The sequence below is a fragment of the Equus quagga genome, chromosome 14, assembly GCF_021613505.1.
Source record: "Equus quagga isolate Etosha38 chromosome 14, UCLA_HA_Equagga_1.0, whole genome shotgun sequence".
NCBI classification, from domain to species: domain Eukaryota; kingdom Metazoa; phylum Chordata; class Mammalia; order Perissodactyla; family Equidae; genus Equus; species Equus quagga.
This window is the reverse complement of record NC_060280.1, coordinates 74,575,151-74,591,970: the sequence shown is the minus strand read 5'-3', so window position 1 is coordinate 74,591,970 and position 16,820 is coordinate 74,575,151. Positions and strand designations below refer to the sequence as shown.

Here is a 16,820-nt window from a genome sequence, read left to right as displayed (position 1 = left end):
GGATTTGGGCTGGCTGGGAATTGCCGGACCCCGTCCGGTCTCTGGCGCGTAAGCAGCACCCGTGGCCGCGTTGCCCTCAGGCGTCACCGAAGGGGAGGAGAGGATTCTCAAGCGTCGGTTAACGGCGAGGTAGCTGGGTTTCTGGAGAGGCGGTCTTAACGTCGCGTCCCCCCCAGCGGAATCGGTCTCTGCCCTTCCCAGCTGCGGCTGCGGGCCGGCGGCGTCGGGCAGGGAGGGCGCTCAGAGCGGGGCTGGAGGCGTGTCCGGCGGCCGCGCCGCTTCTCCCGGACGGTCGCCTGGGCCCTGAGGCGCTCGGGTTCTCGCGGCTGTCTTCCGGCCCCGTCGCCGCGTCTGCAGACCCTCCCCGCGTTCCTCTCACGGTGCTCCACACCCTGGCGTCCTTGCTGGAACGAGCACGCGCTTGTGGCCTTCCTCCGGAGTGCTCCTGTCCACTCCCTTCACACAGTCTTCCTCTTAAAAAAATTGTTTTCCTTTGGTGTATGTACCTGGAAAAAAAGGTCTGGTGTTTTGGGAATTGCTGAGGATGAGACCTAAAAAAGAAAGAGTAGAGGTCCCCACAGCTCAATATCCTGTCGCTGTCCTGCAGCATAACTAACCTTGTCTCCAGCCCTGCGCGTTCTGCTTATATCCCGCCTCACCCGATAGGCAGGTGCCTGCTTGTTGACAAGTTCAATTTCTATTTCTTAAATCCTGGCTTCAATGGCAGGGAAAAAATAATGTTTAATTATTTTCCTTCCAACACTTCATATTACTTCTTCCTCCTCCCTCTTTGTCTCACGGCCTTCACACTACCACTAAGGCGATTTGGATTTGTTGGGGGAAAGAAAAAAAGAATAAACAAAGGAGAAGATGACGGAGTAGGTTGTGAAGCTTTGAATGACCCTATACCTAGATCTCCGATATCTTAGCACTACTTTAGTGCACACATTCTTTCCCCACCTCGTGAACGAATGTCCCATGTTCGGGTTTGGTCATCTGATACCTGCGTGACTTTTCCTTTGGCATCGAATCTCCAATCAGTCTGTCTTAGAAACAAGAGTAGATAGTCATTTTTCTCACCTACTGCTTTGATCATTCAATATACCCCCCCACCCATTAGTTTCCTGTTATCCTTTATATTAGAATTTCATCTTTGAAAACTTTAATCGGTAACAACTTGAAGGATCTATCTGCTGTCATGTTTCAAGTGGTATCCTGTGTTCAACTCAATCCTTGTTTTCTGGTGGATCACTTCATCCTCCAACTTTGCCTAGATCTGATAATAATCCTCATGATTCCCTGAAATCTGCTGAACACAGGTCAAAAAACCTTAACTAAGGTATGGAAGAAAATCCTATTCTTGCAAACCAAATTGCATCTTTAAAAAAATTTATTAAGGAATATTTCAAACATATAAAAAAAGTATATGTAATGAAGCCCCATGAACTCAATGCCCAGCTCTGACAATTAACTCATGACCAATCTTGTTGCTTCTATATCACTATCCATGTACATCCTCTTGTATTATTTTGAAGCAAATTTAAGTATGATTTCTAAAAAAAAAAGGAACTTTTAAAAGCATAACCACAATACTGTTGTCACACCAAAGTATTTAATGTATTTCCTTAATATCATCAAATATCTAGTGTTCAATTTTCTACTTGTCTCATTTTTTTTCTTTAGTTTGCTTGTTTGAACCAGGATCCAGTCAAGTCCACGTGTTGTGATTGGTTATGTCCTTTAAGTTTCTTTTATTTTATAATTCCTCCTCCATTTTTTTTCCCTTGCAGTTTATTTCTTGAAGAAACCAGGTTGTTGGCCTTGTGGGGTTTCTGATAATCTGGATTTTGCTGATTAGATCTAAGTGACGTAGTTTAACATGGCTTCCTTACCTTTTGGTTGTAACAGCTCTCTTTCAGATGCTTTCCCTAATTAGGTCTAGCTGGTTTATTAATGCACGAGCATCTTTATGCATTCAAATATTACTTTCAACTGGTTGTGTTGTCATGCTTTTAAGTTAATCACTCCTTTATGATATCTTTGCTTACCTCACCCCTTTTTTTTTGACATTTTCAAACTCCTTCAACTGTAGTCCTCTCTCATCTGACAAATTATCTCCAATCTGTCACGTTTCCAATTCTTCTCTCTTTATGTCTTCCCAATACTGGAGAATCCAACAACGGCATAAAGAACAGCAAAATGAAAACAACTCTCCCTTGGCCCTGCTGCCGTCTGTTAGCTTTCTTGTCCAATCTCTCTTCCCTGTTTCATTGCTCAGCTGTTCCTTAAGTTCCTGCCTTCTGGATTCTCCCCTCATCAGTATATTCAAACTGTACTCTCAGGGGTCACCAGTCATCTTCGTAATAGTCACCTCCACTTGTTTTGCTCAGTCTCATTCTATTTTACTTTTTTTTGAGTGTGTTTGATAATTTATTCAACAAATATTTATTGAACACGTGTTAGGTACTGTGCTGTGTCTTAGGGATTTGATGATGAATAAAAAGACACAATTCCTGCCCTTATGAAGCATCCGGTCTGATATGAGAAATTGACATTGATCAAACAATCACAAATTATTGTACAATTACAGCTGTGTTCAGTGCTAAGGAGAGGCAAATGGTCCAATGAGAATATCTGGTAATAGGGAGATTTGACATAATGTTACTGAACTAAGAGCTAAATGATAAGAAGGGGAAAGGAGTTTTCTAGGCAGAGGGAAGTACACATGCAAAGGAATAGAAGCTTGGAAGACTCAAGAAATTGAAAGCAGACAAGCAAAGAGACAGAGGGTATAATGAGGCCACAGAGGGAGGCAAGGGCCGGATCATGTAGGTCGTGTGGGCCAAGGCAAAAGATTGATCTTTACCCTCGGAACTGTGGAAACTCACTGAAGTGAGGATTGGGATGTGTTATGTGATGTACTCGGGTTTGCATTTGAAGTTTCATCTTGGCTGCGTTGAGGAGAATGAATCTGAGGAGGGCAAGAGTATATGTGAGGACCAAATGGCAAGCAGTAACAGTGTTCCAGGTGGAAGATGGTGGTGGCTTAGACTACGGTAGTAATAGCCAGAGATAGCAAGTAGGGGACAGATAGAAACATTTAGTGGATAAAACCCATAATGTTTTGAACATGGATTGGCTGGGATTGACTTATGAGAGGATGTCAGGTCATAGATTATTCGTAGGTTTCTGGTGTGTGCAGCTGGATGCCATTTTCTGAGATAGGTGATACTGGAAGAAGCAGAGTTAGATTTTTGGCATGTTGAATTTGAGGTGCCCTTGATACATCTAGGGAGAGAGAAAATTAGGCAGTTGGAAAAATGAGTGTGGAGGTTAGATGCAAGGTATGGTCTTGTGATATTTGCATATAGGTGGATGGTAGTTTAAGTAATGGATGAGAATGAGGTCTTCCAGGAGCGAGTATAGAATGAAAAGAGAAGGCAGTCTACTCTCCTCTTGAAACTCTCATCTGTTGAACTCTGTGACACCACCCTGTCCTGGTTCTTCTCCCGCCTCTTCTTTTCTGCCTCTCAATTGTTGCTGAACCCCAAGGATTGGTCCTTTTCTTTTTCCCTTGGACAACATAATAGTTTTGTTGCTTCTGCTGTTCATTTTATGTGAGATAATTTCAAAACCTAAATTTCTAATCCTTACCTCTTTCCTGAGTTTCTAAAATCTGTCTTAGCTGAATACTAGAATTTCTATATGGATATCTTTTCATCTTCCCAAATGCAACAATCTGAAACATTACTCATCTTTTCCTTCTGGATTCACCCTTGTGATTTCCATATTACTAGAGGTGTTATTGTCATTTCCCTATGCTCCCAACACTTAAAAAATGATCATTTTTTACTCTTTCTTATCCCATATATCTCATAATCATTAAGTTCTGTCATTTGTTCCCTTGTAAATTCTCATCTCGCTCTCTTCTATTTCCTCTTTTGACTACTAATCACTAGTTCAGCCCTAATTATTTCATTCTTGGGTTCTTTTAGTAATGCGTTTAATAATATGGGAGGATATGACATAGTAATTAGGAGTGTAGGCTCCGGGCTCGTATTATCTGGGCTCAAATTCTGACTCCTCCACTCCCTAGTTTTGTGACTTGGGCAAGTTATGTGGCCTCTTTTTGATTCTATTTTCTCACTTTTAAAATAGAGATGATAATCTGACTTCCTTCATATGGTTGTTGAATTAAATGAGAGATATTGATAATTAAATGAGAAAATGTGTGTTAGTACAGTGTCTACCAAATTGATGATAATAATAATCATCACTGAGATGCCAATAATCACTGAGGGGCAGATATTGTAGAAATTGATATAGAGTGAAATATGTTGACGTAAATCAGAGTTTCTCACCTTCAGCACTGTTGATATTTTGGACTGGGTAATTCTCTGTTTGGGAGGGCTGTTCTCTGCATTGTAGGATGTTTAGCAGCAGCCCTGGTGTCTACTTACTAAATGTAGTAGCATCCCAATAAGGACAATAAAAAATGTCTCCAGACATCAACAGATGTCCACTGTGGTGACAAAATCATCCCTGATTGAGAACCAGCTGTTAGAAATAAGAGGCTAAGACTAGACATGTCAGGTTGTGAATGAGGTTTTCTTTGTACCATGTTTCTTTGTATCTGGTGTACTTCTTAAAGGTGCTTAAATTTTTAGAAATAAGAGAATTAAGAGCTGAGTAGAGTTCTTTTGTGTGCAGAAGGAAAATACCAGGACATTTCTGTGCCCACAGTTCGAGGAAAAGTAGTAAAGTTAAGCCAGAAATTAAGTGGCTTCATAGAAAGTAGTTTCAACCTGAGGCTCAGACAGAAAAGGACCCTGATTTCTGAGAGCCTTAGGAAGTTGTGAGAAGTAATTTTTACTTTGGAATAAAGAATGAAAGTAAGATACCTTGGAGAATAATTGGCCCAAGGGTTGAGCTAGAGTGGGACTGAAATAGAAAGAAGCGGGAACACAGGGAGGAAAGCCTTTGATGCCTTATGTGATAGGTGTCTCCTGAGCTTTACCTTCAACCCAAACTGGGCCTTTCTAGCAAGTGACGTAGGGCCATTTAAAAGTAAATTCTTTTGGACAATAATGCCTTTTTGTTAGTAGATCTTGATTAAATGAAGGTGAGGTATTTGGGACCTTTGGAATAGATGGGATTTTCTGAATTCCCAGTTCCTGACAGCTCAGGACCTGTGAGCAAATACCTGCAGGACTTATATATCTCAGGGATAACATAGCTACCCAATGCATTGAGTTATCAATTTCTTGCTGTTAGCCTGAATGGTGCTGATCATTCCTAGTTCCTGACTGGTGCTGAATACCTTAGAATTGAGGGCACTGTGACCCAGCCTCATGGTGGCCGTGAGAAGTCTGATGGGGGAAGAATTTGTTTCTTTGTTACTTCAGTAAACCAATCTGGTTGATAAAGCCATTGGTTGTAATGTGGAGGCATTGGAGTTCTGTGTTGAATTCTATTTTTTTTTTTTTTTTGGTAAGGAAGATTGTCCCTGAGCTAACATCTGTGCCAGTCTTCCTCTATTTTGTATATGAGACACTGCCACAGTATGGCTTAATGAGTGGTGTGTAGGCCAGCACCCGGGATCTGAACCCGTGAACCCCAGGCCACCAAAGTGGAATTTGTGAACTTACCCACTATCTCACTGCACCAGCACCTAGGTTCGTTTTTTTTGTATGTGGGTTTTTCTAGCATCACTGGTTAGAAAGTATCTTTTCTCCATTGTTTTGCCTTTGCTCCTTTGTGAAAGATCAGTTGACTATGTAGGGGAGGAAGATATTTCCTCTACCCATTCTAGGTCCTTCTGGCCAGGCTATGAATTAAATTGACATGAGACAGAATAACAGGAGAAAATTAAACAAAGCTTTATATCATGGATACATGGGAGAGACTCAGGAAAACTGGGCAACTCGCTAAAATAGTGGAGGGTCTCATCTTAAATACCATCTTCAGCTACAGACAAAGGAGGATGTTGGGGGTGGAGGAGTCAGTTATGGGAGATGACCAGAAAAGTACAGTAAACAAGAGTAAGGTTATTATGCAGATTTAATTCCTTGCCTTCCGCGTTGATAAGAGTTTTTAGAGATAAAGTCATCCCCCCTTCTTCTTGGTACAGAGAGGGGGTGATACCTTTACAGATGGAGATTTCCCTTACAAATGTAAATGTCTCTTACAAAGGGTAACTTCTACTTTTCAGAGTTTCTCTCATGTCTGCGGTTTTAAAAAGTAATCAGCCCAAAATAATCCTCATGCCAAAGAGACATATCTTGGGGTGGCCAATTCCAATCCCCCACAACTACATTTGTGTGGGTCTATTTCTGAGCTCTCTATTCTGTTCTATTTATTTATTATCTGTTCTTTTGCCAACACTATACTGTCTTGATTACTGTAGCTTTGTAGTAAGTCTTGAAGTTGGATAGTGTCAGTACTCCAACTTTATTCTTCTTCAATGTTTTGTTGTCTATTCTGGGTCTTTTGTCTTTCTGTATAAACTTTAGAATTAGTCTGTTGATATCCATAGAACAACTTGCTAGGATTTTGATTGGGATAGCATTGAATCTATAGATCAAGTTGGAAAGAACTGACATCTTGACAATATTGAGTCATCCTATCAGTGAACAAGGAATATCTCTCCATTTATTTAGTTTCTCTATGATTTCTTTTATCAGAATTTTGTAGTTTCTGCATATAGATCTTGTATATTTTTTGTTAGATTTATACTTAAGTAGCTCATTTTTTTGGTGCTAGTGTAAATGGCATTGTGTTTTAAATTCTGAATTCCCAGTTCATTACTAGTATATAGGAAAGTGATTGACTTTTGTATGTTAACCTTGTATTCTGCAATCTTGCTATTATTGCTTTTTAGCTCCAGGATTTTTTTTGTTGATTCTTTTATATTTTCTTTGTAAACAGTCATGTGATCTGCAAACAAAGACAGTTTTATTTCTTCCTTCTCAATCTGTATACCTTTTATTTCCTTTTCTTGCTTTACTGCATTAGTTAGGACTTCTAGTACAATGTCGAAAAGCAGTGGTAAGAAAGAACATCCTTGGGGCTGGCCTGGTGGCACAGTGGTTAAGTTCGCACGTTCTGCTTCTTGGCAGCCCCGGGTTCGCCAGTTCAGATCCTGGGTGCGGACAGGGCACCGCTTGGCACGCCAGGCTGTGGTAGGCATCCCACATATAAAGTAGAGGAAGATGGGCACAGATGTTAGCTCAGGGCCAGTCTTCCTCAGCAAAAAGAGGAGGATTGGCAGCAGATGTTAGTTCAGGGCTAATCTTCCTGAAAAACAAACAAAAAAAAGAATATGAAAAATAAAAGGTTTTATTTTACCTTCTCTACCTTCTTCAGTCCTCCTCCTTTCATTATACAGATCTGACTTTCTGACCTATACCATTTTCTCTCTCTCTAAAGAACTTCTTTTTAACATTGCTTACAAGGCAGGTCTACTGACAAAAAAATTCCCTCAATTTTTTTTTTGTCTGAGAATGTCTTTATTTCTCCTTCACTTTTGAAGGATAATTTTGCAAGGTACAGAATTCTATGTTGGTTTTTTCCCTTTCTCAACGGTTTAAATATTTCAGTCCACTCTCTTCTTGCTTGCATGGTTTCTGAGCAGAAGTTCATATTATTCTTATCTTTGCTCCTCTGTAGTTATGGTGTTTTATTCCTCTGGCTTCTTTCAAGATTTTGTCTTTATCTCTGATTTTCTGTTGCTTGAAAATGATATATACAAGTGTAGTGTTTTTGGAATTTATGCTGCTAGTGTTCTCTCTCAGTTTCCTGGATCTGTGGTTTTGTATCTGGCATTAATTTGGGGAAATTCTTAGTCTTTATTGTTTCAAATTTTCAAATATTTCTTCTGATCCTTTCTCTCTTTTTTCCTCTGGTATTCCCATTCCGTGTATGTTACACTTTTGTAGTTGTCCCACAGTTCTTGGATAATCTGTTCTGTTGGGTTATTTTTTAGTCTTTTTTCTTTTTGTTCTTCAGTTTTGGAGTTTTCTATTGAGATATCCTCAAGCTCAGAGATTCTTTCCTTAGCTGTGTCCAGTCTACTAAGAAGCTAATCAAAAGCATTCTTCATTTCTGTTATGGTATTTTTGGTCTCTGGCATTTCCTTTGGTTCTTTCTTAGAATGTCCATTTCTCTGCTTGCATTCCTCATCTGTTTTTGCATGCTGTCTACTTTATCCATTAAAGTCCTTATCATATTAATCAGTTTTAAATTCCCAGTCTGATAATTCCAATATCCCTACTATATCTGAGTCTGGTTTTGATGCTTGCTCTGTCTCCTTCACACTGTGTTTATTGCCTTGTAGTATGTCTTGTAATTTTTTCTTTATAGCCAAGCATGATGTACTAGGTAAACAGAACTGCTGTAAATAGGCCTTTAGTGATGTGGTGGTGAGGTGTGGGGAGGGGAAGCATTCTGTAGTCCAATGATGAGGTCTGAGTCTTTTAGTGAGCCTGTGCCTCTGGACTGTGAACTTCACATGTGCTTCTCAGGTTTTTTATCCCACCCCTTAGGTTTGACAGGACAGCTAGAGGGGCTGGAATTGGGTGTTTCTTTTCCCATGTGGAAGGCTAGAGGGGGCTGGAATGAGTATTTCCCTTTCCCCCCTAAATTAGGCTCTGATAAAACCCCAGCAGGTTAAACTCTGGTTAAATTTCTCCTAAGGGTGGACCTTCTTACGAACAGTGTACTCTGGTGTATTTCGAAATGGTTCCTTTGCCCCTCTTCTGGAAGCATGAGGGAACTTTTCTCCAATTTTTACTGTGAGGACCTGGTACACAAAAGTGCGGGTGCCCCAGGTTCTCCTGGAGTTTGTCTCTCTCTGGGTTAAGACAGCAATAAAAACTCCACCCTGAGCCTCTAGCAATTCATCAGTTACACTTCAAGATTCCCTACCCTGGCTCTGGTTCCTGCAGAGGTGGCTGCTCAGGGATTTCAACCCCAGTAAGTCGTAATTCTCAGTATTCTCTTGTTGGTCGCTCCACTGGGGGGCAGCAGTTTGCCCTGTGACCTCACGTCTCATGGATTTAGGAAGAGTTGATGTTTTCATTTTGTTCAGCTTTTTACTTGTTTTTAGGATGGAGTGGCAACTTCCAAGCTTCTTACATGCTCTATAGGAAACCAGAAGGTCTGTTCTTTTTTTGAAGGAATAATATTAACAGCACATTTTTCACAAGAAGTTCAAAGTTATTGGATATTCCATTTGTTGCAATAATGTGAACTTTGTATTTCTTTCCTCAGTGCCCGCCCTGGGCCAGGAGTGCGCCACCGTGCACTGCAGGTCAGCAGTTCATCTGAGCCTCCTCAGTCCACCTTCTTGTTCCTCGTAAAGCTGTCTGAAGAGAGCTTTGTAATCTCATTATGACCGAACTTCCCTGGGAAAGGAAGGTAGCCTGTAAGTGGGAGTATTGGAAAGTGTGAGTGCGAACCTATGATCTGTCAAGCCGGGATGTCACCCGACCTGGCTATTGGGCTTTCTCCACTCTCTGATCCGACAGACCAGGGAGCTGCCAACAGGGAGCAGACTTGTTTGTTCCCTAAAGCTCTTCAGTGCACTGTAATATTTGGATTTTTTGCCTTGCAGCATGGACATGAAGGAGGACCTGGAAATACTGATGGCCTTGGAATGAGCCGAGCTAATAGCCAACTACAATCAGGTAAGGCCCAGGAGGAGATCATAGCCACTAGGAACAGATCCGGCCCATGCGGGAACCATAGGCAGCAGGAGCACTTATGTGGCAGGGATCATAGCCATGGACGAGCCGGCAAGGCCCAGGTGGGGGTCCCAGCCAGCAGGAACAGGTGAAGCTGTCAGGCTGTTCCCATTCAGATGGGCATGTCCTTGTCTCTCATGCTGTGCCCATTGTCAGAGGTTTTTGGGCGCCTCCGGGATGCAGGGGAGGGAGGAGCCATCCTGCTCCCTCTTTGCCCTTACGTCCCTGGCTCTGGTATGCCCTCACCACAGTGCCCCCTCTGGGTTTCAGGGCTGCCAAGGAGGGACACTGGTGGAACCTTGGAAAGATGCTGACCTCTTGCTGTACAAAGTCACCGACCATGTTGGTTTTTTGCAGTGAGACATCTGGACACCCCTCCCATCTCATCTCAGGGATGGTTTCCATTTGTGGAAACACCCATCTCTTCAGCTCAGAGCCTTGTCCCCTGGTGCCTTCTGTGGGCCAGGGTCTGTACTAGGCTTGAGCTGAGAGACCCAGCATGCAAACTTGGGGAAGTGTGCAGGGAGTGGAGCTGGGCATTTGGCCAGGCACCTGGGCACTCAGTGGTGTGGCCTCCACACCTGCAAGGGGGATGGGGTGATGATGTCTTCCTCCCATGGTCAGAGGGGGGGTCCAGCCTGGTCAGCAGTGGCTCCACAGGGTGTGAGGCACCTGACCCAGGGTTGTCTGCCCAAGCCTGTGGGCAGTTATGCAGAGGTCTCCAAGAGCTCAAATGGGCCCAGCTGAGTAGCCACCTTGGGACAGGCACAAGGGGCAGCAAGGGGTGTGGCCTCAGGCATTGAGGGAATGGGCAGGGGATGCATTCAAGCAGGACCAGGCCTCAGAATCTCATGGGAAGGAAGGTGACAGAGGCAGGTTGAGTTTGCAGTTGAAGACTACCTGGTCCCTTCGTCTGGTGCTGGGAGGAGATTTAGGGTGGAAGTCTGAGCTAGGCCATGGTGGGGGGAGAGAGACGAGAATGAGGGGAGATGGGTCTGGGGTGATAAGTGTGTGTATGTGTGTGTATCTGGACGGAGGTAGCCTGGGGCAGGGCTGAAGACACTGGGTTCCCAGGATGGTGGCATCCTCTCTGGGGGAGGTCAGCCTGGAATGGGCCGAGGCCCTGGGTGAGCGACTCACCTGAGACACCTGAGCCAGGGGCTTCGGTCAGTCCCGAAGACACTGCAGCATGAGGGAAGGAGGCTGATGGCCATTGCAGGAAGCCAGCTGAGGCTGGAGACGTGGTGTGGGGCCAACCTGGCTACCTGTGGGGCCCTTAGTCACTGCTCATTGCCCAGTGGACAGGCAGTTGTTTGGACTGAGCAGGGGTGGGTCAAGCTCAGAGGTTCTGACAGGACAAGGGGCAAAAGATGGACCAGAGTGGCTGAAGTGACGGATGAGAGAGGGGTGAGGTCAGGGGACAGGAAGGGTGCAGGGAAAGGCAGGGTCCTGTGAGGGGCATGGAGACATCAGCAGGGTGGGCACAGGGTGCACTCTGGCTGCACTGGGCAGTTCTCAGGCCGGCCCAACCCCAGGACAGTGGCAGGTCACATCCTGGGGGCCTGCTGTCAACACCCCCTGTGCCAGCACCAATCCTTCTCAGGCTCCCATAGAGGGCACCGCCTCCAGCCGACTGTGGCTGGATACCCCATAAGCACCTGTCCTCCCTCTGCCCCACATCACTGACACCTTTCTGGGGTCAGCCCTCCCCTCTGGAGTCTCCTGGGCAGAGACTTGGGGGTTGATGGGGGGCAGGTCTGGTTGTTCCCTGGCACCTGGCCTGGTGCAGGTCCTCATGGCTCTGCTTCTCTTGCCTTCCAGTGAGAAGGAGCTGCCTGGCCTTGGCACCCAGGAGGCAAAGGTAAGAACCCATCCTTGCTGCACAGGCGAGAGTTGGTCCTGGGTGCGGGGCTGTGGTTCCTGCCACCCCTGACCCCAGAGCTGTCCTAAGGGGAGATTTTAATAAACCCACCTGTCCGAGAACCACACTTGCAGCTCAGGGGTGGCTGCCTGCTGGCTGCCAGGACCCCACCTCCAGGCTGGGACCTGACTGGAGGCCGAGTGTCTGTGTGAGAGGGTCTGTGCCCAGGGTCTGCGCCTTTTCTGGCTCCTTTGAGTTTGCTCATGTCAGGACTCCTAACGTGACTCATGCTGCACTAAGTGCCACTCTAGGAAAGCTGGCAGTGTGGCTAACACTGCCATTTCTCATTTTCCAGCAAAAACACCAAGAGATTGGACAAGTGGACAAGTAGGTGAAGATATTGAGGAAGTAGAATGAATACCACAGCAGCGAGAAGTTACAGACCTGAGCGATTGGCGGGCAGCATGTTGTCTTGACCTTAAAGGATGATGGGCCTGGGTCCCCAGGGCAGCCCTCAGCTCCCCTGCCCTCCCCACAAATGTCATCTCGCCTGGAGAGAATCTCATGTCAGAGCTGGAGCCACCCCAGGCCCAGGGCCCCATAGGGAGGCATAAGTCAGGACCACAGTCCATGACATCCCTGAGACCTCGTCCACTCCTAATTTTAGGAGACAAGGCCCAGTTCTAGGCAGACCCAACCTCTCTCGAGACACCACGGAGCCAAACACTAGAATCCTCCTGATACCTCATGCTCCATCTCCTCCATGGTGTCGCTCTGTGGCCTGTTTCACCAGAGCTGCTTCTTTCCTATAGGCACATTGACAGGTCTGAAGGGATCCCTCCACAGGGGTGGGGTCAGTGTGGTCTCTCCTGTTGGATGTTGAGAAAGTGATGGTGGAGAATGAAGGAAACTATGAGGTATGACCCTTCTTTACTTGGCAGAGGCAGCGCTAATGGGCCAGGCCTTGTCAGGAGCTTGGGGGAAGCCCAGGGGGTAGGTCATATGCCATGGGGAACCCCTATCCACTCTCAGTGCTTTCCCAGAACCTCCCAGACTTACAGGCCCTGGGCTCTCCTGCCGAGAAGGCCCTGCCCATCTCCCTATGGCCAAGGCCTCCATTCCCTTCAGTTTGGCCTAGAGCAGACACTGGGTCCAGAGATAGACAGATGCCATTCCATCTCTTAGTTGGAATCCAACTAAGGCCTCGCAGACACCTGAGTGAGGGACAGAGTCACGCAGCAAAGGAAAGAAACCAGGGAAAAAGAGCAAGGAAGCATACCCAGAAATCATAAAAAGGAAAAGTAAAACCAAACGCATGTGAAGAACAGATCTAAGTTAAGCTGAATAAAAAGAAAAAGACTTAATTGAGACAAGAAATGAGTCTTTTCCCATCCCCCCAGCAAGGATCCTGCACCTGGCCTCATTCCCACAGCTCAGTCCTCAGTTTCCACCCAAGGGTCCCCTCCAGGTCACACTGCCCCAAGGAGGGTCCTCTGTGCACACTTGGCAAGTGAAAGAGCAGTGATGTGCCCAGACTGTGTGGGACCGGCCCAGTGAAGCCTGGACACCAGGAAATGCAGCTGGGAGGGAGTGTGACGGTGGTCACACTTCAACAAACAGCTCAAGATTAGATAATTTCTTAATGTGGTAAATATGTACACGTGTACAGCCATTTATAATTCTGGAACAACAGCCAGCATCATGCTTAATCATGGAATCTTCAAAGGGACCTGTAAAACTGGGGCCAAGAGGAGGGTCTAGTTACTAATCATGGAGCTTAACGTCGTGGTCCTGCAAATGCGGCTCCGTGTGATGAGGCAGGATAAATAAGATGTTTAGAGAAGAGGTGGGGTTATTTCTGGCTGTGGAATGCTATCTGGCGGGAGGGTGAGCCTGGACCCCTCCTGCTGCCTGTCTGCTGGGCTGGGTGTGGCCAGCTCCTTCCCAGGAAGGAAGGGGCAGCTCATGGACATGTGCACTCCCACCTGGTCCAGAATCCAGGCCCACAGGCTCCCTGCACAGCTACCCACAAGTTTCCCTGTGCTTCAGATAGCCTGAATCCATTTCTGAACTTATTACCAGGAACCCAGCCAGATGCCTCTAGATACAGGTGAAAATCCAGACAAACTGTACAGTAGCTGATGATGCCATGTATGTAGGGACACAAGGGACTTGGCTAAGAGCCCAGTTGGCAAAAAGAGAGTTGACTGAAGTAGCAGGTCGTTACTACTTACAGCATAGCTGGTTGTAATTTATATTACACAAGGATGCCACATCAAGAATAAAAGCCATTGTCTTAGTAAATATTATAAGAAAAATGTTCTATTCACCATAGCATATCAAATATATCAAAATATTTAGAATATCAAGACCGAAATTACAAATTATCTAACAGACAATGAAAAGCCCCACAAAACATGTTTTATTTCTTAAAGACTGACATTAAAGAACTAAATATTCAACTTTAAAATTAGAAGAAAAAATTAGAAAAAAATAAGGAAGAAGTTTAAAAATGCAAAATGAAGTAGAAAACCAAAAGATATAGAAAACATAAATAAAGCCCAAAAACTGGATATTTGAAAAAACTAGCTAAACTCCCAACATTGAACAAAGGAAGAGAGGATAAAATGTGGGGCCTTCAGATAAACAGGGCCCTGGCCACTAGCAGGCTGAGGTCAAGAGACTTACAGGGGAAGGTTGTATGCAATTTGGTGGCATACATTTGAAAATTGAGGAAACAGATGATTTCCAAGTAAAATTGGCCCATGTGGAAGAAAAAGAGAAGCCTTAGCTGAAAGATAACCAAAGAAAAGATGAGCATGCTGTCAGTGGAGGGGGGCGGGCCACTCCGCTGCAGCGGAAGCCATCTCCCAAAGAGGCAGGCCCTCAGCCTGGGCTCGGACCGGGGCACAGGGAAAGCTTCACTTTTATAAAGCTGTCTGTTGAATACCAAAAACTGGTATCATCCTGCTATTCAGAATTGTTTTGGTAGTTTTAACAAATACAATCAGACAAGAAAATAAAACTGTTAACACAGATAAGAGGAAACAATTACCTTCATTTGCAGGTAATATCATATACTTAGAAAACTCAAGACCTAATTCTACAAAAACCTATTAGTCAGAATTAGTAAACTAATCTAGGAAGTTGGCTGGGTACAAGATACTATGCAAAGGTCGAGTTTTCCTTTACACGAGCAAAAAAAGCTTGAAAATGGGGAACGTGTATCGGTGAGACCTATGTGGAGCCCCAAGGATACTCTTTTGCCTTCACAACCAGGAATCTGAAAGGGGGGTATCAGGGCTGTGGGGCTCCACGCTCCTCCTGGGCAGTCTTAGTGTCAGGGTGATGGGAGCTGGTGCTGCAGATGGGCCTGCAGCTCTGGCAGCCTTCCCTTCCCCCAGGGCCCTGAGTGGGGGGACGTCGGGTGGGCTGGTGCCAGATTCATGCTTGGTGAAACAGAATGAGCAAGCGAGTAAAGATCGGAAGGTGAAGACAGCTGGCCTCACTTCGCCTGTCCGGCTGTAGGACTCAGGAAGGTGTCAGAGAACAGAAGCCGAGCCACCCTCCCTGCCTACCCAAGTGCCCTGAGATGTGCCGGTGCCCTGGGAGCAGGTTCGGGAGAGCAGCCCCTCAGGGGGAGGCTCAGAGCCCAGGCGGACACCGTCATCCTGGACAGGCCCCTGTGTAGGGGAGGGGAGGAGAGGTCGGGGTGGCCTGGATGGTGCCAATTTAACAGTGGGGCTCTGGGCCTTAGAGGAGCTCCCGGGCTGACCATCGGTGGTCTCCTCCCCAGAACTTCTGGCCACAGGCCGTGATGTGGCCATTATAGGCAGGGTGGGCACTTGTGACCCTCCCTGGCTTCAGTAACAAGCCAGAGAATGAGGTTTCTGCAAGGGAAACTCACGTTCCAGCCAGCAGCGCTTGCTCTGTTTCTGACGGCAGTTTGTGGCAGTTAGCGTTCTGTATCTCTGATGCTGGCTCCGACTCCTTGGTTCTGTGCACAGAAAACAAAGGAGGAGGCCAAACTCTCTCTCTGGAAATAAAGCAGACAGACCTGGATGTGAACTGCACCTTCCACAATTGCATCATGTTCTGGGACCGCTGGGCCTGGAACAAGTGTCCCCAGTGCCCAGGCTCTCCTCACCTCTCCCAACATTGAGATGCTCCCTAAAGAGGATGGGCTGCCCCTCCCCAGCCCACCTGCTCAGCATTAGCAGCTCAGACCCTAACCCAACCAGGCTGTCCCTAAGGCCTGCGAGCGGCGGCATGAGGGACCTCCATGAGGCCCATAGCTGCAAGCCACCTCTCTGGGGCCCTAGAGACTCTGGGTCTGGCCTGCCTGCCCCTTGCCTAGGACAGCTGTCGGGACTGGCTGTGGCCACAGTGGCAGAATTCCCTCCCAAATCTTGCAGTGAACCACAAGGCAGGGGGCAGCTGGCCCCCAGACATTGGCCTTCAGCTGGAACCCTGGGTCCTTTTCCCTTTAAGACCTGCCTGGCCACCCCAGGGCCACACAACAAGCCCAGCCCTGCAACTCCACTGTGGCCCCTGGAAGTGAGGCTGGAGAAGAGGCAGGGCCCTGAATGCTTTGCTGGGAGCCTGTAGGGTGTGTAGGGGCTGAGTGGGTAGGACCCAGCTTAGCCACTGCTCACTGTGTGCCGGGGACGCACCAGGCTGCCCATCACCTCCTCCCCAGGTGGGCCGTCATCGCCAAAAAAGGCTACCAGGAGCAGAACCTGGACCCCGAGATTTCTATCGTCACCAAACTCAAAGGGGTTTCTGTGACTCAGATCAAGGAGCTGGGGAACTGGCTGTGGGACATGACCGACTTCATGAAGTCGCCACAGGTGGGTGCCTGGATGCTGCTGCCAGGCACTGACACCTCTGGTCCCACCCCTGCAAGCGAGTGTGTGCAAGAGGGGCATGTGATGCCAGAGGGAGTGCTGGTGCTGTTACAGGGCTAGTCTCAGGAAGGGCCCGTCTCAGGAAGGGCCCATGGAGGAGTGGGCCTGGACAGGCTCTCAGGGATGTGTAAGAGGTTTCCAGGTGGACAAGGGGACGGTCAGGAAGCCAGGCCAGAGGGACCGCATTTACAAAGTTGCATCCAGAAGAGTAGAGGGTCTGGGGACTCAAGGCTTGAGCTTGATGGAGGGGTGGGGGGCATAGGGGCAGGGCTTGGAGCTCCTGAATGCTCCCCTCCCTGCCCTGGGCCC

At 46.7% G+C, this 16,820-nt stretch overlaps 1 long non-coding RNA gene across 1 annotated transcript; it reads left to right on the top strand.

Annotated features, from left to right (window-relative positions):
* The first annotated feature begins 4 nt into the window (after positions 1 to 4).
* Positions 5 to 15,422, top strand: LOC124225460 (uncharacterized). Its single transcript, XR_006885080.1, has 5 exons — positions 5 to 129; positions 9,271 to 9,424; positions 9,614 to 9,686; positions 11,565 to 11,604; positions 11,960 to 15,422. It is a non-coding gene; the product is annotated as an uncharacterized LOC124225460 (long non-coding RNA).
* Positions 15,423 to 16,820: the final 1,398 nt, after the last annotated feature.